A 12,923-nucleotide genomic window follows, 5' to 3' on the forward strand; every position below is an offset into this window, starting at 1 on the left:
GGGGGGCGGGACGAGCACCGTCAGACTACATACAGTGAGAATCGCCTGTTTACTTGGCGGCCTTTGTAATAGAAAGTCCCGTCTCCTGGGCCGCCATTGGACCACTGTTCTGTCTATCATAGAAGAGTCTCACTGTATGTAATCTGTCGGCGCTCATCTCGCCCCCCTCCCTGTCCCCTCTAGGCTGCAGATGAGCATCGAACAGGCTGCACTGATGGCAATAGTGAGGCTGCTGCATTGATGGCAATGGTGAGGCTGCTGCATTGATGGCAATGGTGAGGCTGCTGCATTGATGGCAATGGTGAGGCTGCTGCATTGATGGCAATGGTGAGGCTGCTGCATTGATGGCAATGGTGAGGCTGCTGCATTGATGGCAATGGTGAGGCTGCTGCATTGATGGCAATGGTGAGGATGATGCATTGATGGCAATGGTGAGGATGATGCATTGATGGCAATGGTGAGGCTGCATTGATGGCACTTGTGAGGCTGCAGATAGGCATTGATCAGGCTGCATTGATGGCAATGGTGAGGCTGCAGATGGGCACTGACCCTTATTTTGCTTCAAAGTTCCTTATTTAAAAAATATTTTTTTTCCCTGAAACTTCCTTCTTAAAATGAATGTGCGTGTCATACGCCTGTGCGTGTTATACGCCGATAAATACGGGTAATTTTCTAGCAAAAAATACTGGATTTTAACTTGTAAGCAACAAATGTCAAAAAAAGGTTTAGTCTTTAAGTGGTTAAACTTCCCTCATTTACAGACCGAAGTTTATTCCTTTGATCTAAAAAGACTAAGTGTTCCAATATTTCTCTTTATCTCCGTCTAAGCGATGTTGTCATAAACTTAGACTGCCTGTTTTTTTGGGGTTTTTTTTGACAACTGTAGGCTGTGAGCAGAGAACTCTGCACTGAATTGGGAAAATGCTTTGTTTAGATGACGAGGGTTGTAGAATCGCAATCTGTTTCTTTAAGGATTAATCTTGCAGCTCTAAGCAGTATATAGAAGTCTTATGACTTCTACGAGTGTCTGGTTAAAGTGGTTGTAAACCCCTTACAACCACTTTTTCCTACAGGTAGGCCTATAAGGCTTACCTGTAGCTACCGTGAATTTCTCCTAAACTTGCATAGTTTAGGAGATACTCACTGTATACGCATGTGGCGATGTCATCGGCACGTGCGCACTGAAGAGATGGCTCGTACGTGCCGTTTCTTCAGCTAGTGTGCCGTTGCCAGCGGCTCCGGCCAATCGCAGCGCCGGAGCCCACGATACCCAGAAGTAACTCCGGGAGACACGTCGTCAGCCAAAGCTGTGTGCCGGGACCGCTGCGGGGACTTCGATCTAAGGTAATTATGTCATAATGAGCTAGTATGCTATGCATACTAGCTCATTATGCCTTTGTCTTGTAGGTTTTTTTTTTGTCCACGTGGGTTTATAACCACTTTACAGCTTGTAGGAGGTGTTTCCATTCGCCTCTGACTGTCCTATGAGGCTGCAGGACCCCTGACCCTCTGTCTGGACAGTGCTGATTGGCCCTGTGCTGCTCACATGCACCAACCCAAGAAAAAAAAACTAAACAAACTCTTTAGCAATACACACCAAACTGAGACTGTCTCCTAGGGCTCTGTGCCATCAGCAGATGGATTGGGGACAGTGGAAGAAGGGGAGGATCAGAGATAGTAGGATCAAACATCCTTTTTATACAATGTGGAATATTAACCCCTTAGGTTCTACAGTGAGCATAACAAGCATGCTTTACTGCATATACAGGCTGATTTTACTGTTGTAGGTTTAGTAACGCTAAGTTTTACCTTACTGTAATGTAATGTATAAAGGCAACATAAAAATAAATTAAACCTTCTATTTTAAACTGATAAACCTGGACATTTTTTCATCATTTTACAATTGAATATATGGTCTTCTCTGAAAGAACAAAAGGAAAATCTCCACAGCTTTCTTAAAACAGCTCTCCGTAAGGGGTTGGAAACAGGGTGAAAACACTGCCCTGAACAAGACATAATCAGTAACCTGGCATGTCAGGTTAAGCACACTTGCTGTTCCTTCTTTTGTCAGCCGTGACATTACCTGCAATAAAATGTGTTCTCAGCGGAATGCTTGCTTATTGTAGTTATTTTCTCCATTAAGTCTTTTGAAACTGCCTAAAATAAGACTTACATCATAACTAACTACAAAGAGATCTCTTTTGTTTAAAGAGATCCAACAATACAGGCTTGCAGTGTGCAATAACCATGTATATTAGTGTGTTACTTAACCACTTCCCTGCCCGCCCATTGTCATACGACGCCTGCAGGTGGGATCTCCCATCCTGGGCGGGCATCATATGACGTCCTCGGCTTCCCGGTGGCATAGAGGGCGCGCGCGCCCCCACTGCATCACCGAGGAGCCGATGCGCATACCCAGCGACCACGATGTCCGCCGGGCACTCGAGATCGCTCGTTACAGAGCGTAAACACACAGATCCATGTCCTGTCAGGGGAGAGGAGATAGATCTTGTGTTCATACCAAGTATGAACACCAATCGGTCTCCTCCCCTAGTCAGTATCACTCCCTAGGTAACACATTTAACCCCTTGATCGCCCCCTAGTGTTAACCCCTTCCCTGCCAGTGACATTTATACAGTAATCAGTGCATATTTATAGTACTGATCGCTGTATAACTGTCAGTGGTCCCAAAATAGTGTCAAAAGTGTCCGCAACGTCACAGTCATGATAAAAATTGCAGATCGTTGCCATTACTAGTAAAAAAAAAAAAAAAAATAATAAAAATGCTGCAAACCAATATATGCTTATTGTGATTTTTTTAACAAAAATATGTAGAAGAATACATATCGGCCTAAACTGAGTAAAAATTAGGGTTCTTTTTAGAAAAAATTGGGATATTTAATATAGCAAAAAATAAAAAATACAGGCGGTCCCCTAGTTACAAACATCCGACGTACAAACGACTCCTACTTACAAACGGAGGGAGACAACAGGAAGTGAGAGGAAATCTACCCCTAGGAAGGAAAATTCTCTCCTGTAAGGGCCCTTTCACACTGGGGCGGTTTGCAGGCACTATTGCTCTAATAATAGCGCTTGCAAACCGACCCGAAAGTGCCGCTGCTTTGATTCCAGTGTAAAAGTCCCGAGGGCTTTCACACTGGAGCGGTGCGCTAGCAGGACGGGAAAAAAAGTCCTGCTAGCAGCATCTTCGGAGCGGTGAAGGAGCGGAGTGTATACCGCTCCTTCACCGATCCTGCCCATTGAAATCAATGGGATGGCGCGGCTATACCGCCGGCAAAGCGCCCCTGCAGAGGCGCTTTGCGGTGGTTTTTAACCCTTTCTCGGCCGCTAGCGGGGGGGTAAAACCACCCCCAGCTAGCGGGCGAATAACGATGGTAAAGCGCCGCTTACAATAGCAGCGCTTTACCGCCGACGCCGCCCCCGCCCCAGTGTGAAAGGGGCCTAAGATTTATTATAGGAAAAAGGTGTCTCCACTGATGCTTTATCACCAATCCTTGTTTCCACAACAACCCAAATTTTTCAAAATCCAGTTGTCATTGGGACAGAAAGTGAGGTGAAATCTTCTGAACAGGGGCACAGACAGCAAAACAAACATTACAGGGGTGTTAACCCTTCCCTGTGCTATCCAAAAAGCTTAAACATAGTATTTTTGGCTGGAGCTGCACTTAAAAAAAATGTACCTGTTCTGATTCAACTTAAAGCGGGGGTCCACCTATCTATCGTTTTTTTTTTTTGGAGTTCATTCACAAACTTTTCTTCTCAGCATTACATACTCACATATTGTGTGTAATATGTCCGCCTGTGTCAGATTTCGTGGGAAAGAATAACTTATATTATTCACTGCAGGCGGTTTCCATCTTCATTGTGGGCATTTGAAGCCCACAAGCATTTCCTGGATGTGGTGAATGCTGTGCTCCCAGCATTCCCCGCTCGTTCCCGCACATGCTCAGTGGCATCCTGGGAAGCCTGAGACTAGCTCCCAGGAGTCTGGGAGAGGCTAGAAACACGCCTACTCCCACGGGAGGAGAACCAGGAAGTGCAAAGAAGAATAGAAAAATAAAAGGTAATTACGGCGATTTAAATTTTTTTAAACGGCATGTCAGCATCTAGGCAAGGAAGAGAATACATACAGATATTGTTCAAAATTTGGGTGGAACCCCGCTTTAAGAACAAACCTACAGACCCCATTTTGTTTGTAACCCGGGGACCGCCTGAATTGTGTTTTTTTCAAACTTGTCCCTCTTCTTTTGTTTATAGCGCAAAAAATAAAAAATGCAGAGGTGATCAAATACCACCAAAAGAAAGCTCTATTTGTGGGGAAAAAAAGTGATAAAAGTTTCATATGGGTATAGTGTTTACAGCATGACCACGCAATTGTCATTTAAAGTGTGACAGCGCTGAAAACTGAAAACTGGCCTGGGCAGGAAGGGGGTGAAAATTAACCACTGTATTGAAGTGGTTAATAATACTTTTCCCTTCAAAAGAATCATTTATTGTCATGCGTGATTAAGATACGTGTGGTCAGATCACGCTTCATTCTTGAATTATCCATGAAGGCAAATTAAATGGTTATGGCAGTTGGAGCGGTACTACAGCCAAAGGATCTTGTGATTAAATGAGCATGTGCACTGCGAGTTATGAGTCTGTCTTCAACAGAATACTTGGCCTTTGAAACACAACATTTCCAGTAAAGCTGCATGATTTTGCCAAAATGAGAATCACAATTTGTTTGCTTATATTTTTTTGCTTATATTATACAAAAAAAAAATTGGGCTAACTTTACTGGTTAGTTTTTTTTAATTCATTAAAGAGTATTTTTTTCCCAAAAAGTTACATTTGAAAGACTGCTGCGCAAATACAATGTGACATAAAATATTGCAACAACCACCATTTTATTCTCTAGGGTCTCTGCTAAAAAAAAATTTTTAAAAATATATTATATATTTGGGGGTTCTAAGTAATTTTCTAGCAAAAAAAAAAAATATTTTAACTTGAAACCAACAAATGTCAGAAAAAGGTTTAGTGTTTAAGTGGTTAAACTTCCCTCATTTACACACCGAAGTGTATTCCTTTGATCTAAAGGACAAATCGTTACAATGTTTATACTAAGGCTGGCCATACATGTTTAATTGTCTTGTACAAATTTCCTTTAGTGCCGGTTCACACAGGGGCGACTTGTCAGGCAAACTAGCCGCCTGACAAGTCGCGTCCCGTTCTGTACTACGAAACCGTTCTAATAGGAGCGACGCAAGTCGCTCCGACTTAGAAAAAGGTTCCTGTAGTATTTTTGGGGCGACTTCAGGCGACTTGCATTGACTTCTATACAGAAGTCGTTTTGCAAGTCGCTGCTGAAGTCGTGTGCAGGTCGCCTCGGTGAGTCGACCTGCAAGTCGTGCCGCCCCTGTGTGAACCGGCACTTAGATTTACCGAATACCATATAATATGAGGTCAAAACTAAACAACATAATTGTATCCAATTAGGCAGGCCCTTGCACTACATAGTTGAAGGAAAGAAAATCGTACAGAAAATTGTATAATGTATGGCCAGCCTTAGTTCCACTGCTAAAGAATGTTGTGATACTTGGCAGACTGCCCGTTTTTTTTTTTTTCCTTTTCTTTTGACTGCTGTGGGCTTCAGCAGAGCAGAGAATTCACTGCATAGAAAGAATCTGGAAAATACTTTGTCAAGATCGTAAGGGGGAAAAAAAAAAATCGCGATACCGATTCTTAAAGATTAATCATGCAGCTCTAATTTCCAGTAGTAAAACGAATATGCTTAAAGCCAGCCATAGACAGAGCAATTTTCTTTCCTGTGACCAGGGGTTGGAGGAAAGAAAATCGCTCAAATCTCCCATCAACAAAGTCAGTGAGGATGGGGGAATCTCTCCCGCTGAGCCATTGTGTTCTCCTAGCAGATTTTTAATAGTAGCAACTGGTTGTGTGGATCATCTTAATGGATTACTTCTCTAAAGCCGGCCATACATGGATTGAACTTTGGCCGGTTCAGCAGGGACTGGCTGAATTTTGATCCATGTATGGGCAGGCTGATTGTACCCAAGGTCGATCGATGTACAACCAGCCTGGCAGATTTTTCTGCATGCGATTACTGCCAGCGGGTGTAGCCACTAGCAGTAATCATTGTATTCTGCTGGCCAGGAGAGCACCCTGCAACCCAACCAGCAGCATACAACAGCGCTGTGGGAGGCATTCCTCCATCAACACTGACTATGTTGATGGAGGAATTGACCGATTTTCTTTTCTTCCACCCATGGTGGAAGGAAAGAAAATCGATTCACCTATGGCTTGCCTAACAGTGAAATTTACTTATTGGTATCTTTTGCTTTGTTAAATGTACCACTGAAGGTACTTTTTCTTTCTGATCAGTGCAAAATATACCATTCAATCCTGCCAAATCTAGCAGGGTGATAACTTCCTGTTCACTTTTCCTGGGCTAACCTATCAGTTGCCAGCATTGTTTTAAGCCAGGACACCTATTCTCTAGGTCAGTGGTTCCCAGCCTCAGTCCTCAAGTACCCCTTAACAGGCCATGTTTTGGGAATTTATCTTAGATAAAATAGCTGCCCAAAATAGCAAGCCATTGACTGATTTAAAGCACCTGTGCATGATAAAGGAAAACCTGCAAACGTGGCCTGTTGGGTGTACTTGAGAACTGCAGTTGAGAACCACTGCTCTATGTTATAGAAAGTAGGAGAGGGCGGGGCTATTCTGTAGTCCTTACCTGGGTTGATAACTCTATCCCTCCAAAGAAACAAGGAGGTGAGCAATCAAAGTAACCCTGACACAGTCAATGTGCCACTGGCAGGATCACCAAGTTAAAATTAAAATAAAAGAGAAGATTAAGGCCCCTTTCACACAGATATCATCCATTCAGTCACGAATTTGCTAGGAAAAAAAAAATGAAAAAATTAATTCCGTTTACATTCATTTTTCATCGGCTTCCATTTTTTAAATGGAAGAAAAATGCAGACTTTGCCGTTTAAAAAATAATGGGCCTGCGAATGAAAAAGTGACGTAAACAGACATTTTTTTACATCAGTTTGCCCATAGTAATGCATTGCTGTCCGTTTTTCATCCGTCAATACGGAAGGGGCCCAAGAGCTTGTTCACATGTGATTATGTGGCGATTATTGCCGCCACTCTGAAAAGCGATTCATGATAAATCACTTTTTCAGAGTTCATTTGGCAGATGGCAAGGAGGCGATAGGTCTCCTCCACGCTAGAGCTGCACAATTAATCGTTAAAAAATCGTGATCTCGATTCACCCACCCTGACAATCGCTCCTGCAGAGGTTGCCGATTCTTTCATATAAACAAGTGGAGAAACTATCTGCTCACTCAGCTGTCAAAAGAAAACATCTGGGAAGACTGCCAAGTTTTTAACTTGCAACATTGTAACTAAGCTTCCTTCTTAGATCAAAGGGATAGAATTTCTGTGTAAATAAATAATCTGGGCAGTCTGCCAAGTTTTCAACAACATGCAAATGCAGGAAGTTTAGCCACTTAAAGTCTAAATCTTTTTCTGACACTTTTTTCTTAAGTTAAAATCAATATTTTTTGCTAGAAAATTACTTGGAACCCCCAAACATTGTATATACTTTAGCAGAGACCCTAGGGAATAAAATGGCAATTGCTGCAATATTTTATGTCACACTGTATTTGCCCAGCGGTCTTTCAAATGCAATTTTTTGGGAAAAAATACACTTCAATGAATAAAAACAAACAAACGAAACAGTAAAGTTAGCCCAATTTTTTTTGTTTTATGTGAAAGATAATGTTACGCCGCGAGAATCGTGATCTATATTCTAAGTAAAAAAATTGCGATTCTCATTTTAGCCAGAATTGTGCAGCTCTACTCCATGCCGACTGTTTTCCTACTTTAACCCTCAAAATGCTGCCCCACTGCATTGCACGTAGTTGCAGGGCTGTTGTGGCGACTGAGGTGACTTGAGAAAGTGCATGCATGGTGACACTTTCAGACACTGATCTGTGGGTTCCACCTCGCAGCCACCCACAAGGAACCTTTCTGGCTCTGCCCCTCTTCCGGTGTGGCCCAATGACATCATATCCAGCTCTACAGCTTAGGTGCTGCGTCCCCACTCAGGGGAAAATCAAGGATTTCCTGCTACAAGTCCCACATACCTGCACCATGTGCAGCGGATATTCCAACAGCCGAAGACTTTCAGCATACTATCTCCATCATTGTGCAAGCAGCCTTCCCTGTACCATCTCTGACAAGACTTGGGTCAACAATTGGGTTTGTTACACGGTTAAGTACTACAGAACCACCCAGTTACATTATGTTCTTCAATATGACTTTTCCAACTAGAAGCCAATTGTGATTGATTTGTATGTGACCTTTAAGCTCCAATAAATCGTTTGTTACTACAATGGGAATGTTATGAACTGATTTTTTCCTACTGAGACATTGCATAATTTCAGGATTACACATAATCACAGTGTGGGATACAATATGAAGTCCCAAACGCTCTCAGGCCTGATTCACACCTATGCATTTTTAGAGCTTTTTGCATTTTGCAGATTTGCACTACAGCCCATTTAACATGGTTTCCTATGGAACACATTCTGTGGTGCAAATTTGCAAAATGCAAAAAGCACTAAAAATGCATAGGTGTGAATCAGGCCTAATAGAGAATACTGGTTGTGTTTTATTTAGGGGTCTTGTGGCGCAGCCCCATTAACTTGAAAAGAGTGCAATGTGACATGCCATTTCATTTTTCCCACAGCAAAGCATAACAGCCCCGGCATTTTGCACCGCCCTGAGTGGATGCATTTAAGCTGCAATATAGTACATTTTTATTCTCAAGTTTAGATACGCAGTTGCAATTAGGCATGTAAAAGTAATTTTAAAAAAATACGAAATGTTACATTTATGTATCTTCTCTAACAAACACATTATAGTTCCCCTATAACCATATGAACCAATTGTCTTACATTCTTTTTTAGATGGAGGTTAACTGTTCAAATGTTCATTGTAAATAGAATTATGCAGCATCTGCATAGCGCCAATGTTCCCAGTAATTCTAGCAAATATTAGCCAGATACAGGTTTTAAATTATATTCACATTGGAGAGTTTGCAGTTAACAACATATTGGCAAAGCAAATCTCATAAACAAATCACAGACAACTATCTCCTAAGTAGCCTTTGCTGCCAAAAAGAGAAAGAAAATGAGAACAGCCTTCAGCCTGATCCTACTAACAGCGATACGATTGCTTTACTCAATCCATCTGCTCTCACTGATTGGCTACAGCTTATTCTGATCTTTGTTCTGATGTGTGTTGTCTTCATGAAACACTGACCTGACCTCATGGAAAGCAAATAACTATTCCAGATCTACCCTTCCTCACACACCAAAATAAAAAAAAAAACTCCAAACCCCCCGACTTTTCCTCCCTGACCGATACCTGTATTCAGGGGAAAACACAGCTGTACAAGCATATTCACAGATTATTCCATAAAGTTCTAGAGCGCCAAATGCAAAACACCTGTCCAAATCTCAATGTATATGGTATGCTGAAAATGGCCTTGAGAAATGACATCTATTTGTTCCATGACTAGTGTCAAGAACAACTACAGACATTCCTAGCGGTCTACACACAGGCCTAGTGGCCTCCTTGTTTAACCATGAGCAATCAAACCAATCTGAAAAGATCGATGTACTGTCACAGAAAGCAGTTATCCTTTTGGCCTACCCTCCCACCAAGCGAATGTACCCCCCTATCCTTGTCTAAGATGTAAACTCACCTGAAACGGCTAGTTGAGGCCCGCAGGTACCTTCAAGGCCTCTGGAAGAAATCTTCTATCCCCTAGCCCTGCTTGCATTGTCAATGTACACTGATGTCTGTAAGGCCATCTCTTAAAGTAACAAAACTAAACACTATCTTTATTCTTCAGAAATAATCAATTTATTTCCACTGCTTAAAAGGAGAAATACAGCCAAAGCCCATTTGACTGGACTTCTCCTGTGGATCACAGGATGCACTCCTGTGACCCGTTTTCAGCAGATAGCATGCTAAAGCCCGCTGTCGGCTGATGTCACAGAGCTGGTCCAGGCTTGATCAGGATTGCGAAAACAAAGTCGGAACCCCCCCCCCCCTTAATCCTGACCTGGACCCATGGCTCAGCCGCTCAGTGAGCCGCTGAGAGCCTTAGTAAACCGCTCCTGGCCCCTCCACACACCTAGTGCTCCAATGAGTGAGCACGCACGCATGGGGGGAGCAGAGAGCGGCCACTGACAGTCACCAGCTCTCTGCTCACGGAGCTCCGAGAACCGATCAATCAGCGGTCTTTGATCGCTCAGTCTTACAGCCAGCGGGGGACAGATAAGGCATTGGACCAATGCAGCATCTACCTAGGTAAGTATGATTTTGAAAAAACAAATCCGAACGTCTTTTAATGGCCGTGTCATTTCTTTTTCATTAAAATCTTCCTTAAAAGTGGTAGTAAAGTCCCACATTTAAAATATACACTGGGTAATGTGATCTGAGCCGCACATACTCAGCTCAGACCACATTTACGGCCCGCTCTGTGTGCGTGGGAGTGACGTCACCTCGACCCAGCCAATCAAACGTCAGAAAACACAAAACCTGGAAGGAAAACTGGGTGACGATGGAAGTGTTGGGGACCGGGGACAGCCCTGACTGACAGCGCAGTGCTGGAAAGCTTGGTTTGTAGGGAAGTCTGTCATAATGTACAGGCATACAGTGCATAGTAGTACATTATGACTTAAACCTGCAGGGGGACCATTTCTTTTATTTTGCTCTCAAGGTTTTACTACCACTTTAACATGTTTTTCTGTTTCTATTGATCTGGAACAAGCAGTACACCTTTGGTGTGGTTTTGAAAAGGGTTCGGTTCAGATTAGAGCTGCACGATTTATCGTAAAAAAAAAAAAAAAAAAAAAAAAAAAAAAAAAAAAAAAAAAAATCGCAATCTCGATTCAACCCCCCCCCTCACAATCTTAACACAGCTTTTTCTTGATTTAGTGCAGAGAGTTCTCTGCTCACAGCTGACAGCTATCCAAGAATTAAAAAAAACAGGCAGCCTGCCACAACATTGTCAGGGAGATAACTATAAACATTGTAACATTTAGTACTTTTAGATCAAAGGAACAAACTTCGGTCTGTAAATGAGGTCAGTTTACCCACTTAAAGACTAAACCTTTGACAAATTTTTTGCTAGACAATTACTTAGAACCTACAAACATTATATATTTTTAGCAGAGACCCTAGAGAATAAAAAGGTGGTTGTTGCGATATTTTATGCCACACTGTATTTGCGCAGCGGTCTTTCAAACGCAATTTTTTGGGAAAAAAATACACTTTAATGAATTCTAAAAAAACGAAACAGTAAAGTTAGTCTGATTTTTTTTGTATAATATGAAAGATCATGTTACGCCTCGGGAATCGTGATCTTTATTCTAAGCAAAAAAATCATGATTTTCATTTTATCCAGAATTGTGCAGCTTAAGTCAGTTCAGATGCGAATTCATGCAAAAATTTGCACCTGAAACGCACCTGAACTGGTGAACACAAACGCACCAGACTGCAAACCGCATCCGGACATGTGTGAACCCAGCCTAAAGGAAGTCAGATAAGAGCAGCAATAATAAAAAAAAAAAAAAAAAAAAAAAGGTGTTTTGAGATTTAGAGGTGGCTGAGAGCAATTGAAGGCACTTTCTCAAGAAGATGGTGTTTAATATCACAGGAAATTAGAAGGAATAGAAGTGTATGGGGATCAACTACAAAGGCGTGGGCAAAAAGGGGCGTGGGCGAAAAGGGGCGGAGGGGGTGGGTGTCAAAGGTTTTGGCTGGAAGCCAAATAATCCATTCAGACATCAATAACCCCAGACACAGTTTTTTACTTCCTTTTTTCCCTTCCTTTGTAAAACTTGAGGCCTCATGCACACTGGACGTTATAATAACGTTATAAAAACATCAGCAGCTTTGTAGTGAGTTTTTCAATGTTTTTGCAATAGTGTTTTTTTTAGCGTCTATTTTTTCAATGGATCAAAAATGTTAACAACCGCTGGTGAGCCGCGTTTTTGAGCGTTTATCTGCATTTTTTTGAGGTTTTTTGATGTTAGATCATTTTTACAGCTGAAAACTGCCTCTCAGAACCCACTAGTTGTGGGTTTTTTTTTACAGCCAAAAACAGTTGATGTTGTGCATGTACACATAGGATAACATGATGGGGAGTTTATTGACTGTAGAAAAAAACGTCTGAAGCCAAAAACAGCTGCTGTAAAAATGTCCAAAAACGTCCAGTGTACATGAGGCCTTAAAGTGGTAGTATTCTATGCATTAAGATAAAAAGCCTTCCGTGTGTAGCAGCAGCCCTAATACCTGAGTCCCATCTCCCTCCAGCGATGTCCACGAGTGCCTCGGCCGCCAAAGACTCTTCCTCCTGACTAAGACACAGCAGCAGCGCCATTGGCTCCTATGGCTGTCCACCAAAGTCAGTTAGCCAACCAGGAGAGAGCGGGGGCGGGGCCGAATGGCAGCTCTGTGTCTGAATGGACACACGGAGCTGAGACTCGGCTCAGGTGCCCCCATAGCAAGCTGCTTGCTGTGGGGGAACTTGACAGGAGGGAGAAGAGGGACCCGAGAAGAGAGGGATCGGGGCTGCTCTGTGCAAATCCACTACAACAGAGCAGGTAAGTATAATATGTTTGTTATTTTTATTTTTTAAAAACACGACTTTACAAGCACTTTAATGCATTCTATGCAAAACTATTGCACAGAGCAGCCAAGTATGACATGTTTGTTATTTTAAAGAAAAAAATGTTTATGTTTGCAATCAATTTAAAAAAAAATTCTAACATGTGAAAATATGGTTTACTTCAAGAGCTTTCTATAAGCTC

At 42.2% G+C, this 12,923-nt stretch overlaps 1 protein-coding gene across 4 annotated transcripts in view; it reads right to left on the reverse strand.

Moving 5' to 3' along the window:
• Positions 1 to 12,923, reverse strand: part of LRRC8D (leucine rich repeat containing 8 VRAC subunit D) — a 130,728-nt gene that overhangs the window by 21,097 nt on the left and 96,708 nt on the right. The window lies entirely within an intron of this gene.

The sequence above is a fragment of the Aquarana catesbeiana genome, linkage group LG07, assembly GCF_042186555.1.
Source record: "Aquarana catesbeiana isolate 2022-GZ linkage group LG07, ASM4218655v1, whole genome shotgun sequence".
NCBI classification, from domain to species: domain Eukaryota; kingdom Metazoa; phylum Chordata; class Amphibia; order Anura; family Ranidae; genus Aquarana; species Aquarana catesbeiana.